Raw genomic sequence first — 15,066 nt, 5'->3', positions numbered from 1 at the left:
AGGAAGAGACATCAGAGCTCTGTGTCTGAGCTCCATAAAAAGAAAAAATGTAGTAGCAAACGTGGATATTTGAAAGAGAAGTTAAGCTATACAGAAGGGCATTGAAAATCTCCATCATTCTTCTAATGCAAGCTCCAGAAGTAAGGAGTAGAGGGAAAGGAGAAAGGGTAATGTTTGGAGTGATAACAGATGAGAATTTTCAAGAGTTAACAAAGGATGGGAACTTCAGATTGAAAGCACATTCTAAAATAAATGGAAATAAATCTATATCTTAAAATACATTGTAACAAAAAAACAAAACATCAAAGATAAAGGTGAAATCTTAAAGTCTGCAAAGAGATTGTCTACAAAGGCAGCATGCCCAGATTGACGGCTGACTTCCAATCATCCACAATAGAGGCAAGAAGATAATACAGCATTATCTTCAAAGAAACTGTCAGCCTAGAATTCTGTGCCCTGTTAACTCTCATTACAGAGTATTTGAAATAATGGCATTTCTGACATATGAGATTAAGATAGTTTATCCCTTACGTACCCTCACTGAAAGAACTACTAAAGGATGAGTTTCAACAAGGAGGAAAATAAATCCAGAGAAGAGTGGGCTACAAGAAGACATGATAATCAAAATAACGGGCAAACTGTTGGTAGATACCATTCATTCTTGATAAAAAAAGTAAATATGGAACTAAAACTATGGAAGGTGATGGGGCAGGGGTGTTTGGAGGGCACTGGAGGCATGCTAAAGCAGTATCTTATTTGGGATGAAAATAAAGATACTGAATAATTTTAGACATATCTAGAAAAACATAAATGTGATTTTGTAAGGTAAAATTTCTAGAGGACACTCCCGCAACAGTAATAGAATCTCTAATTTCCAAAGCAGCCAAGTGGGTAATAGGCAGAAAGAAAGCACTACTAATCCAACAAAAAGCAGGAAAGGAAAAAAAAAAGTAGCAAAAATAAGCATAACAAATGAAACATAACATTAAATGACAAAAAGAAGTAAAAAATAGTAATACTAATGAATGTAAATGAATTAAACTCTTCAACTAGAAAACACAGATAATTAAATTGGATTTTTAAAAATTATAGCATAAGCTGCCCACAAAAGATTTACCTAAAACTAAACAACACAGAAAGGTTGAAAATAAAAGTGTGTGAAGGGGTGTGGAAGGAAGGGAAGTAAGAGGTAAAACAAGATAATCCAGGCAAATTCAGATTTTATCAAGGGGTTAAGGTAATAATAAACTTGTAGATACCTAACAGCATTGATTCAATATCTATTAACTGAATATATATTGATAAATATTCAAATGCACGTGTGTAGGTACACACACACACACACATGATGAATTACAATGAGAAATTGAAAAACTAATGGCCATAGTGGGGGATTTTAAAAAACTTTTCTCGGAAACTGGTCAAGGTCAAGAAGAAGGAAACCTTTGAAGGTCAAGACGACAAACCCTCTAGCTGGTGGGATGGTGTGCACATAACACTCCAAATGCTTTGTGCTTGAACTCTAGATCTGACTTTCTACTGACCAGGCTGACACATTATTCATCTACCCACCCATTCATGGCAGGAATGTTAACTGAGGGGTCATTCAGGGCCAGGCACAGTGTCAAGCCCTGGGGGTACAGAGGTGAGCAGGGCCCAGCCTCTGTCTTCAAGTTGCTTACAGACTCTCAAACAGACAAACCTGTTAAGGTCAAGGATGGCATTCTGGCAGGCAGAGAATAGAAAGTTTATGGAATCTAGGAAAGCTTTCTGGAGGAAGAGTCAGTTTAGCTGAGCCTTGGAGACAGGTAGGGATTAGCTAGGTGAAGAGGGAAGATGGAGGTAGGACAGAGGGATAGACCTGAAGGTATGAGAGAGCATAGTATGTCAGGAAATTTGATTGTATTCCCTGGAACATAGCAGATGGCAGGGGAGGGGAGGAGAGCAGTGAAAGAGATAGCAACTCAGTCATAATGACATGGGTTACCTTGATGGGGAGTCTGGGCTGTACCCTGAAGGTGATGGACCAAAAGCATGAGATGTGACAAGCAATGGATTTCAGCAAGACCACTTTCTTATCATTGTGGAGGGGGAGAGCCTGGGGGTCAGCTGACAGACTTTCTTATGTGATGTTGCCTTTAGGGTGTTGTGTCATTCAAGTAATTACTCATCCAATTGTTTATTCTTTCCTTCAAACTTTTCTTAGCACCTACGTTGTGCTAATCCTTTGCTTGCCACCAGAGAAATGGAGAAAAATAAGCCCTGGTCTGTTCTCCGTGGATTAATCGTTTAGATTGGAAAACTGGCACATGAGTAAGTGGTTGCCATAGAATGCAATGAATACAATAATGCAACTAGTTGCAAGGTTTCTGGGATGCTAAAAAATGAGCTGGTCACTCTACCTGAGGGAACCACGGAGGGCTTCCTTGGGGAAGCAACATCAAAAACGCTGAGCCTTGAAGGATGACAAGGCTCTAGTAGAACGCAGCTGGTGGAGGGACCTTCATGCCAATGCACAAATGCATGAACACATAAGGTCGTTGGTGGGTTACAAGAGTTAAATGGTGGAGGTGGCTTCATCAGTCACATTTTTCACAGGTGTGGAAATTGAGAGCTAGAGAGGTTATGCTGATGTGAAGGCAGAACCAGGGTCCGCTATCCCCAAGTCCCTTGCTCTTTTGACTATTCCAGCTACATTCATTGCTGTCTTACTTTTATTCAAAGAAATGATCGAGAAAAGTATAGTTTTCTGGAGTAATGCATTTGGGGTATGTGCATGTGCATGTAGGTGTGGGTGTAAATGTGTGGCACCCTGCGGTTCAGGGTGCTCTGTAAGCCAGATATCCATCCATTAGCTGACCTCTAAAACCATGCCTTTGTGGGTGACAGATGTTTGGATTCAATTATGATGATGGGAAAGTTGCTTTCCCTTCCAAGGAAAGAAAACATTATTTGAGGGTAAAAGGTAGCCATATATAACATTGGTGATGAATATTGTTCATTGTGGAAACACTCTTTAAAAGTGCCCTGTTTAAAGGAGGGTAATGCCTTCAGAAGGTTTTAACCCACTGGATTTAATTGCAACTGAGTGTCAAGATAAACCCCCTGTTAACACACCTCCAACTTTCTGCTGACTTCTCGCACTTGCCCCAGCTGTGAGTGGAGAATGGAAGTCAGATGCTTGGATTGCTTGCAGGGCATACAAAGAATTCCCATGTGAGCCTCCGTCTGCTGTACAAACAGGAAAGTGTCCTTTTATGAAAAGTATGTCCAGGCAGGGGGAAGAGGGGAAACAGCACTGCAGCGTTATCCATTGACAATTACATTACATGTAATCAAGACTTAGCTAAATAACCACCAGTTACTGAACTGAATATGAATAATTTGCAGCTCACTTAAGGTTCATTAAGGGTAAATATTTTTCATTAAGCCTCTAGAATGATATTTTCATTAGTGTTCCAAAGTTCTCCCAAAGGCCTTGACTTTAGTTCAACTTGTGTTAAAGTACACTTTGTTCATTTTAACAAATATTCATCAACATCTAATATATGCCAGACAAGCTGAGTTGCCCAATGCTCCTTCTCAGACAGAATTACAGGGGATCAGGACAGAAAAATCTAGCACAAACCCTTTTACTGTCAATCTTGATTAATTTATCAACTGACATTTTAAGAGTAGATTGAAAAAGTAGAGGGGGAAGGGAATTGGTTCAATGTCTCTTTTCAGCCTGTGGCCATTCACGCTCTCTGGCAGCTACAGATATGTGCCGATATCTTTAGAGTGGCATTTAGGGTGATATGAGAGGTGGTCCACCTCTGGCTCTTCATCTTACTTCATCTCCACTCTCACCTGTATCATCTTCCAGTCCTCCAATTGTACACAGTGTCTTTGTTCATTTCATTCTCCTTGTCTTCTTAGATGAGGCATCCTTCAAGACACACAACAATATGACTGTCGTCTATGTAATTCACTGTTTCCTTGCACACTTAAGATTTCTATCTTCTTGGAGGATTGACCCCTTTTATCATTATATAGTGTCCCTTCACACCTCTAGAAATTTTCTTAGCTATGAAGTCTACTTTATCTGATCTTAACGTAGCCACTTCTACTTTATTTTGGTTAATGTTTGCATGCTATATCTTTTTTCCATCCTTTTACTTTAGAGTTGCCTAGAGGAACATCTGCTTTACTCAGTCTACTGATTCACATGTTAATCTCATCCAGAAATGCCCTCCCAGACACACCTAGAATAATATTTAGCCAAATATCTGGGTACCCCATGGCCAAGTCAAATTGACACACAAAATTAACCATCACAGTTGGATGCCACTGAGGGGTCATGTAAGGCGAGAACTGAACAGAACTTTTTGGATTGGCCGTGAGCCAGTCACTGAGGACTTCTTCCAGGACAAGTTCTGCAATGCCATAGGATGAAAAAGTTAATTGCTATGGCTGAAGAGAGAAAAGAATTATTATTTCCATTTTGCAGACTAGAAAACTGAGGTTTTAGAAGGTCATCTAAGATTATCTAGTATCAATGGTATCCAATGCCATTCAGCTGGTAAAATGACAACAGGAAAATAAATTCAGATCTTCTAAAGCCAAGCCCAGGCTTTTCCCCCCATCAGAATAGGAAGAGAAGGAAAGGAGCATCAGTGATGAGGTAGACCTATTACTAGGGTGGCCAGGATTCCAGAAGAATTCCAGTTTACGCTCATTATCCTGACACATATATTAATAATGCCCCCTTAAACTTTCAGAAGTATTCCAGGTTAAACAATAAATTATATGGTCATACCACCCATCTCCCGTTTCCCAACTTGACCTCCAGCGATGCATTATCTGAACATCATGGTGGCTGCTGTCATTTTCATTTGCTGTTTAATAAACTATCCCAAATTCAGTGGTGTAAGACAAGAGCTATTTCAGGTCACAGATTTGTGGGTGAGGAATTTGGACAAGGCAGAGAGGGGCTGAGTAGTTTATGCTTTCCGCTATCGGGGACTCAGCTCAGGCTGAAACCATCAGGAGACCTCTATCACTCTTGTGTCTGGTGCCTGAGCTGAGATGACTGGAAGGCTGGGCTGCCAAATAAGCAAATCTCAGTTGCTGTAGCTGTCAACTGCCTCTCGTTTGGGCTTGGACTCCTCACAGCATGGCATCTGGATTCCAAGAAGAAATGTTCCAAGAGGGAGTGTTTGAGACCAAGACAGGAGCTGCAAGGCCTCTGCTGACCCAACACAGAGCCATGGAGCATTACTTCCATTGCATTCTATTGGTTACAAGCAAGCCACTATGGCCAGCCTGGATTCAAAGTGGAGGGGGACTGGCCTCCACCTCCTTATGGGAGGCTGGCAAAGTCTCACTGCAGAATTCTAAGTGGGATGGGAGAAGCTGATGCACTATGGAAACTGCACCCTGTCACCACTCCTTTCTGCTTCCAGAGCCGCTGGGAAAGAAGATGAAGTGGGAGTGATGTGCCTGCCTCATGTGAGCTGCGGACCAACCTCAAGAAGACCTTGCATTAGAGCATCCTGATGGCACAGCTGTCATTGGGCGCCTCATAAGCATTTACGTGAAGGCAACTCAGAGCAGGCCTCCCCAGCTGACCGCTCCAGAGCCGCTCTTGAACACTGTGTCTGAAGGAGGATCCTTGTCTGGAAGGTGAATTCATTCCCATGGAAAATCTTTTAAAAGATTGTAAGGTTATAAAGTGACCTCACAATTGGGTATACACGTAATAAGTCACCTTTCTAAACCCAGTGTGGACGGGATGGGATCACATACCAGGCACCGTGTGAAGGACTCATTCCTGGATGTCACCGCTGCCCATTCGATGAGGAAGCGGAGACATGGTCATCTGCCCAGGTCACACATGAGGGATGGCAGCCTAGACTGTGAACTTGGAGCCCTCAGCTCGTAAGTGACAATCTTCTGGGTAATTTGTGCTGCTTCCCAGGAAAGAATCAAGAAATCCATGGGCTCAGGAGGTCCCTGAGAGGCAGTGACAGGTTTACGGGTGTCTCCATCCCATGTGTGTGTGTGTGTGTGTGTGTGTGTGTGTGTGTGTGTGTGTCCCTGCGAGCACATTTTGGTGTGAATGTGTCACCAGATCCCTGAGCCTTTTCCTCATTTCAAAAGCCCCATCACACAATCGGCACATTCAAAAGGAAAGAAAGTTTTAGGCTCCAGCACGGACTTCAAAGGGTTTTACAAAAGTTCTGTTATTTGGTTTATAGGCCTCTAAGGCTTCATGCGTTTTTGGTTTTTTGCACTAAAGGGTGGAGAATGCAATTAAATGTGAACATTAAAATGTCAGGTAGTAATTAGCAAAGAGAAAGAGCCTGTGCTGCCCGCCGGGGGTCCTCCTCCTTCAGGCAGGCTAAAGTGAGGACGGCTTGGCCAGCAGGGATCCAGGCAAGGCCCGGACCTTCCAAAGAATACCACCCCAGCCCCCAAGGAGGAGCCGTCAGGACCCACAGTGCTGGGGCCAAAAGATCATCCGTTCTGGTGTGAGGCTGATTATTACCAAGCATCTGTGTTGTGTGGGACCTGCGCTCGACCCGGAGACAGGAAGGCCCCAGACCTGGCTCCCAACCTTAAGGACCCAACTCAATAAGGCCTCCCCAGACCTCCTCAAAGCCTCACCAGACCTAGGGAGGGTCTCACTAGGGCTGCCCAGGCCTCACTGCCTCTTCGGCCTCCACTCCTGCCGCCCCTTAGGGGCTGTGCTGCAGCCATCTGCACTGTCTGCTCCTCGAGGCCCGTGCGTTTACCTCCTCAGAGGCTTGGTCTGTGCTGTTCTTTTTGCCTTGGAGACATTTCCAGACACTTTACCTGACCAACTCCTACTGGTTTCTCAAGATTCAGCTTAAAAGCTACCTGCTTGGAGACCCATTCTCTGATTCTCCATCTTATTAACCCCCTCTTTCCACACACCTCCATCTTTTTCTCTCTTTTCTTCCTTCCCTACACTTATCAGTTTAAGTTCATTTTTCTGTGTGGGTTTATCTTCAACACCTGCCCCCAACCCCGGCCCCTCTCCCCACCTGCTGCCACCTTTAGAGCGTGCGGCCAATGGACGGAACCAGAGCAGGAGGGTTCATGCTGTCTGGACAGTTAATAGTCCCTGCTGCTAGGTTTGCTCAGTCCTCAGGCCATGGGCTCAGTCAATCTGTGGCAGATGGCAGCAGGGTGCTGGGTTCCATCTCGCCTCTCTGTCCCTGCTGCCCTCCTATGGGCTGGCCTTGACCCAGGCCTCCCTTCTTCCTACTGGAGTGGAGCCACAGCCGTCTCTCCTTTCCCCGCTCCAGGCCTCTCCTTCACCCTCAGGGAGAGCTCCCTATGGCTGCCAAGGTCATCTTTCCTGCAGCAGATTCTGTTTTAAATCCCTTAGAGGCTCATCCTCTGTTGCTACCATAGTCTGAGCCTTTCCTTGAAGACCACCAATGATGAGGTCCCGAATATGCCACATCTGTCCTCCACCCTCCAGGCCTTTACATGCACTTCCTCCCAAATGCACCCTTGGAACATTCCCAGAGACTGTCCTTTCTGCTTTAAGACAAAGCTCACACGTTGCTGTTAGTCGGGACTTGCCTGAGCTCTCCCTGCTCTCCAGACGGAGCTAGTGGCAGTAACTACTTGTTGGCTCCCCACTCACTAGGCCAAAGGAAATCAAAGGCCCTGAAGGCAGGCCTGGCCCATGGTGGCACTTTGGTTTTGGAGCCTGAGCACCAGGTTGGGATTCGGGCCTTGCCTCAGGGAGGAGATGAGATGTAAATCAGGGGTTGTCATTCACACTGTCACAGAGGTGTGGACACGTTGTTGTGACAGGTGTGTGTGATGCAGGGGAAGGCTTCATTCAGCAGCCTCTTTCTCCTGTTTCTGTTCCAGCACAAACCAGGAATCCGCACATCTTCTCTGGACACCGAGAGGTGCATCCAGAACAAAGAAGTGACGTCTCCCTGAACACTCCACTTCACTGAAATGTGATAGCTACATTACATGAAAGTCACTCTTCTAAGATGACAGAAAACTCCAGAGTCTGAGCACTTAAGTAAACCCCCATGGGCCTGGCGTTCCAGCATTCAGCACCCACTCTTGCGTCCGGCAGGAGGTCCTGGGGAACAGGGGCTCCTGCCCTCATGAACATTACCCTCTAGTAGGGGAGGGAGGCAGATATTAAATAAAAAAAAGACTCCCCCTCTGAAAATAAAAAAGTACAGTGGTGGCAAATGCCATGTGTGCCCTAATACACTTTGAGGTGGTTTTCTAGTCATGACCACCAAGCATCTGAAGGATGAGAGCGAAAATCATGCGAGAGGAGAGGGAAGATGCACTGAGGGATGACAATGGCATGTGTAAAGGCCCTGGGGCAGGTGGGAGTGTGGGGATGATTCGAGAGGGAGAAGACTTGGGTGGCTAAGGGGGCAGGGGCAGGGCCAGGAAAGGGGCTAGGAAGGAAGGCAGGGCAGTCCACAAATGGACTCTGGCCAGAAGGAAGGGGTCCATCCTCCATCCCACAAGCAACAATAAACCCAGAAGGGGATGGGCGGGGAAGAGTCCGCTTTAGAGCCTGATACGTCTGCTGCATGGGAAGGGGGTGTGGGCCCAAGACAGGTTGTGGGCACGGAGGGAGGTGAGTGGGTTTTGAGGGTTTGGGTGACACACTGGCCCTGAAATGGATTGGACATGGGATGCAGGAGAGCTAGGTGCCAAGGATCACTGGTCTCTGGCGCACGTGCTCGTGGATGGTGGCGCCCTCTACTGATCTTGGAAAATCCACTTCCCCAAGCAGCCGGTTTCCCCTCCGCAGTGAAGACTCCTTAACCCTTGTGGAGGATCTTTCTCCTACCTCTTTGCTTCTGTCCTTGTTCTCTGCCTCCTTCCTCTCCAGGACACCGACCATCTGGGCTCCCAATTCCCCTTCTGCCCCCAGAGCAGCATTTCAGGAATCCTCCAGGGAGGCATCACGATCCTTGCTTGACAAATGAGGAAACTAAGGCCCAGTGAGGTTGTGACCTCAGCCAAGTCCGGGCAGCAGGGGCTCCGGGGCCCCTGCTCCCACAGCACGCTGCTCCAAGGAGGCGTTCAGAACCCCAAAGAGAACAGGTCTTTCTTGCTCCCAACCCTGAAGACTCAGTGCAGACCCTTGTGCCTGCTGAGAAGCAGCCTGGGCACTTACCGACCCGACTCTGGCGGCTGGGGTGACACATTGGCCCCTGACATGCTCCAGCCTCAGTGAAGTGGGCTGAATGGCTGGGATCCCAGGTCCAGAGGACCAGGCCAGCTTGGGATACTTTTTGATTGAGAATTGAAATTGGAATTATTATTTGTTGGACATTGTTTAGAAAATACACTGTCTTGGAAGGCATTATCAGAGGTCTGTGGCACATGGCTCTCTTGTTCTGTGTGTGTCAGTGGTGGTGGGGGGTCACCCCCTTGGCCTGCCCTGCGTTTCACATCTCAGAACTGTGAGTGTGACATTGTCTGACCAGTGCATATGGCCAGCAGCAACCTCAGGAGGACCTCCCCAGATTTCGGGTAAAGGACATCGCATGCAGGCATGGCCCTTGCACTGCAGGTAAACGTTCCCCAACACTTAACCCGCTTTCCCTTCTGTTTCAGTGTCAGATTATTCGCCTGGGATGGCTTTTGAAGAATGTGCACTTTCACCACTTCCTGCATCTGGAGAGCGTCAGGGGAGGATTTTAAAAGTGAAATATGTAAGGTTTAAAATTCGCTACATCCTCTCACCTCCAGACCCTCCCACAGTCCGTGGCATTCTGCCCTGAAAGATCTTTCCACACATCTGCCAGGCTAGGCCTCCCTCCACTCTGCTTCCAGGCTCCAAGAGAGGAAAACAAAGCTGCAGAACACACCGATCAGAACTCGAACCCTGGGTTCAAGTACCAGTGCCACGGAACCATGGACCAGCCCACTGCTCTGAGTCTCAGTTACCTCATCTCTGAAATGGAGCTGACAATGGTACCTACCTCACAGAACTGTGGTGAGGATAAATGAGTCAGCATATGGGGTGCGAAGAACAGAGCCTGGCACACGATAAAACCAAATGCATGCATTCATTCCTACCTGATCTCTCAAGTGCCTTCTAGGTGTTGGTGTTTTATTTTGTTTTGATAATGCAAAACAGATTTATTTGGATACACAACAATGAGGATTAGGATCCGAGATGAAAAAGAAAGCAATCTTCTGTCAAAGGGAGAAGATCAAGATTCTTAAGTGTAATTTACATTCTGTACTTATCCTAACAAATCTTCTCTATAGTCAGATGAGCGCTGCTGCTGTGATTTTTCTGATTGGGGTCCCCCAGTTGCTCAGTGGCTGGATGAAGTCAGCATTGCCCCCTTGTAAGGCTGGGTTGGCCTGTCTATCAGCTTTGCAGAGAAGCACAGTCACATGTTGAGTGAGCTTAAACTGTCATTGAACTTCTCTGGGGCTCAGTTTGCCCATCAGTATAATGGGTAAGTTGTGGAATAAGGAGCTGGTGCCATGCCTGGTCCTTTGGAGATCTCCATGTAGGTTTCTGCCCAAGGCTTAGAGAAGGCAGGGGCCCTGTGACTGCAGAGTCCTGGACAACAGGGCCCTCAGGACTCCCCAGTGCTTCTTATCCATAGCCTCTGACCCCAGGGAGGGTGAAACAAAGCAGAGTGGAGACAGAGAAAGTTGTCTGCAGCAAGGAGCACACCCACGCACCATCCGCAGAATCCCTTTTGGGGTGGGCTTTCTGCTGCCTCCAGAGTAGGCAGCTCAGGAGATGGTTAGGGCTCTCTCGGTCCACTGGCTGGATGCCTGGGGCATGTGATCAAACCTCTCTGGATCTTATTTTCCACACCAGCCTCCCAAGGCTATCGTGAGGATGAAGTGTGTGCCTGGCACATGGCATGAGCTTGATAAACAATGGCCCTTTGTGCTATTCTTCTTGAGGGAGGCCTCTCCCTACTAGCTCACTGCCCTCTGCAGATCCTGCACGGTTTATGGGCTGACCCCTGCTGGTACTCTGCTCTTGTTGCCAGGGGAAGGCTGGCAGGTCCCCAGGATACCCACAGGTCTCACAAGTGCAGGAGGCAAGAAAAAGACTCCTCCGTGGCAGAGACAATATCTGGTCCCCATCCTCCCCAGTGGGACAAAGGAGGGAGAAACCAGACACCTGCCTCTCAGATTTCACTGAGATTGTAGTGACGCTTTTCACAGTAGAGAAAACAGAGTCAGGGAGGGGCTGCCTGTTGCCCCAGGCCACACATGTATCAGCTGCAGGACTCAGCAGATCCTAGGCCTCATTTCCTAGTGTTGGGCCATTCCAGCTGGAGACACTCCCAGCATCCTGTGTCTGCATTCATCCGTGCCTATTCTTGGTCCTCGCTGCACTGTTTTTACCAAAGTCAAGGGTACTGGAAAGTGCTCAGCCAGCCCTGCGGAAGCCCTGCCTTCCCTGGGACCACAGCATCACAGCCCAGCAATCCTGCTGACCGGGGGAGAAAGAGTCGCAAGCTTTCTCCTGAGCTCCGGTAAAAAAGTTGCATTTGTATTTTCTCTCCTTTCTTTTCTTGGCCAGGAATAGAAATATGTCAACACGATTTTTTTTTTTTTTAAATCACAGAGTTATTATCATAAGCTTCAGCAGCTTGGGGTAGAAGAGGCTGTTGTATTACTTACAGTTTGATCGCAGGATAAACTTTTCTGTGAAATGGGGTAAGTTGTTTCTGGAACTGCAGCACCTCCTGGAAGAATTGCTTTAGGAGTCATGGACTCTGTTTTGCTGGCCTCCTGGGGAAGGAACTTCAGTTGGTCCAAAAGTCCTACACACACTCAGGAATCCATGGGTATGCAGCTTGAGGCCCCTGAGCCCCAGGCTCCCCTTGCCTGGAAGAGAGCAGTGTCCTTGGTCAGGGGTGTGAGGGGGGAATTACTGAGCGACTGTGGTTGGACTAGGAGGGTAAGAAAAGGAAGAGAGGGGTCCTATGTGTACCAGATGCCTATAGGGTATATAAGTACCTATAATGGTACCTATAATGCCTATAAGGTACCTCCACCAGGTAGCTTCACAAATAATCCTCATGGCCATGATTGTGTCCATGTAACTGGGACACAAAGGTGTCATTCACTTGCCAAAGGCACCCAGTTAGCAGATGACAGAACCCGGATTCAAACTTACATTTGCCCCCAAAGCCGTGCCCTCATGAAAAGAGGTCTACTGGTTGGTGTGGGACAAAGAAAAATTAGTTGAGAAAACCATCTTTTTCAGGACATATGAGGCAGCAAACTGAGTGTAGTGACGTCAGGTAGGAGCACTACAAGCTGAGGCTAAACTTCTCTCGCCTTCCAGAAGGGCTCAGGCTTGGGAGGCAGGAGAAAGGGACAGGAGAATGACGGGGAAGGAAGAAGCATCAGAGCTACTGCCCTGCTGGCCCCAGCAGACCCCATGGATGGCCTGGCATGGCCCAGTTGACAAGTGGTGTCCTGCTCATTCTTCCTGATTCTCCCACCAGAGGGCAGAGTCTAGGAGAAGCTGGGATGAACGGGGGGCTGGGGAGGGGGGGAGTTGATAACTTGGCAGTTTATCATACTCAGTTCCCCAGCCCTCAGTGAGGACTGCTAACCCAGGATAATGTGTAATTTCAGCTGAAAAAGTAGGAGGAACTGATTTCTTGGCCTTTCACCTCACATCTTGAAGAGTCTCTAGGCCAATCCGAAACCACAGGGAATGGGGAGGGCCAGTTCCTACAATGTCCTAAAATGGTACTTTCCATAACTCAGTGAGCTCCTGTGCTTGCTCCCAGACTGATTCAGGGAAATCAGAGAAGGGCTAGTTCTACTTTGAAGTCCAGTCTCTCAAACTCACCCAGGTCTTAGAAGCTCACAGAAATTTATAAGCAAATCCTATAACTATCCCCCCACAGTAGTTGTCTAGGGACAGACATATACTGTCATAGATGCCATGGTCATTCCTAATGATGATCCTGGTAGTGCCTGACCCAGAGATAAGGTCAGGCACTACCTGTGATAAGGACTTAAGGAAGCAAAGGTCTCACCTGAACAGTCAGGCTCAGTCCCTAGGTGTCCTACTATGACAACAGGACTGGACATGAGAGCACCAGCTATGGAAAGGGCTCAAACACTTCTGAGTAAGTCATTTGAAGGTACCAAAGTTCTCTAGGCTGAAGAAGAGCAAATGCAGGCAGAGGACTGATGCAGAGGGAGGATAACTTGTTCCTTATGATATCCGGAAGTCAAGTTAGGGGGGCCCACAGGTGCAAGTTAAAGGGATCCCAATTCCAGTGTGACCGAAGTGTAATATTGGGATTCACCCAGAGAAGCAGAACCAATAGGAGACATATGCTCTGTTGTAGGGAACTGACCTAACCCAGTTGCGGGAGGTGGTTTGGCTGAGCAGTTTCTGCAAGGCTGCTGTCCTCAAGGCTGATGCTGGAGCTTGCAGTCCACGGGGCAGGCTGTCAGGAGGGAGGGTCACAAGGAGGCCAGAGCCTACACGTGGGAGGCTGGGCTGAAACCGTGTCCGCTCTTGTTGCTTCTGACATAATGACACGGGCCTGCAGAAGCTGGGCCCTCCGTCATGAGGTTAAACATATGTATTTGGCCCAGAAGTCAGAGGAGCAGGTCAGGCTGTGGCTTCACACCATCCTGGTAAATCAATAGCCAGCAGCAAAAAGTGTTTGCTACTACTTCCCCATCAACCCTCCTAGTCTCCCAAAAATCTTCCTATGACCCACTCTAACCAGAAACATAATTGAAAGTGAATTCTGGAAAAAGGAGTTCGGCTCCTCCAAGCTGACCCCTTCCAAAGTCATCACTGTAAGGAAGATTTTTCTTACTGTCAGAGCTGTCCTGAAGTAGACTGTGCTGCTTCTGGAGTAAGTGCCTCCCCACCCCAGTCCCATCCAGGCTGAGCATCTGCTTGATGGGGACCACTGGGTTGATTATGGGGTTGTGAGGGCCTTGACAGCCTGTGACTGTGTAAGCAGGAAGCAGGGAGAATGACAGCCAGGTGCATAACATAGGCTCAGCCACTGCAACCCCCAGCCCCTGCCCTCCACACCCATCCTGGGGCAAACTCCAGGTCTACAAGTAAGATACTCAGGTGCCAGGGGCCTTGGTGGGAGGAGAACCTTCCTTTTACCTGCCAGGAACTCACTGTAAATTTCACTTCTTAGGATTGGCCCACGTGACGTAAAACTGCTCTCATAAATAATCCCCTGAAGTAGTCTCTAGTGGCAGAAGTGAGAAGGGGGCTCCTGGAGTGAGAGTCAGGTAGAGAGCAGGGGTCCCCTCTAGCCCTCACCACTAGCATCAGCCTGGTGGTATGGATAATGCAGCCCCGTGTCCTAGCCTCAAGGTGTGAGTGCAGCAGCTCTGGGTGCCCAGAATGCGTAGATGGGGCTCCCTATCATCCAGGCTTTCCCACCTGAATCTGGAGGCTGTTACACCTGTCAGTACATAAACTGGCTCTGTCCCCTCCCCTCCTTAATACCAGCTGACTCTAACTTCAACATGTTGGGCCCTGGCCAGTCCCAGGATGGGAGGTAGTGAGAAGTCTGCTGTTGCTGGAAATAGGCCTCAAAAAGACCCACAGCAGGAACCCAGGAAGGGACTCTCCTGGTGAGGGGAACATTTGTTTATTGGTTCAAGGAAAACTGTCAAAATTAATTATGTCTCTCCCCCAAACTCAAATACAGCACTTGGCTAACTCCATGCACAATAAAAAAAAGCACCAGCTAGACTGGCCCCTTCCATCTTCCACTTCCCAACTGCAGGTGATGGCCACCTCATGAAACCTCAGTTTTCACATCTGCCAATGAAGAAAACAGACGAGTAGTCAGTGCCCCATCCACAGGACTGGCTACATAATCTGTAAAAAGAAAAGAAAATTTGTGGCCCCTTGTAAAGGGGGACCCAGTGTAAAAAGAAAATTTGAGGCCCCTTGTAAAAAAGCTATTAAAAATCTCAAGACAGCAACAGCAGGCTTTAAACCAAACATGGGGCCCTTCTGAACACAGGGCCCAGTGGGGCTGCACAGGTTCTATACCC

This window comes from Balaenoptera ricei, chromosome 16 (genome assembly GCF_028023285.1).
Source record: "Balaenoptera ricei isolate mBalRic1 chromosome 16, mBalRic1.hap2, whole genome shotgun sequence".
Classification (NCBI taxonomy): Eukaryota; Metazoa; Chordata; class Mammalia; order Artiodactyla; family Balaenopteridae; genus Balaenoptera; species Balaenoptera ricei.
This window is presented reverse-complemented; position numbering follows the sequence as displayed.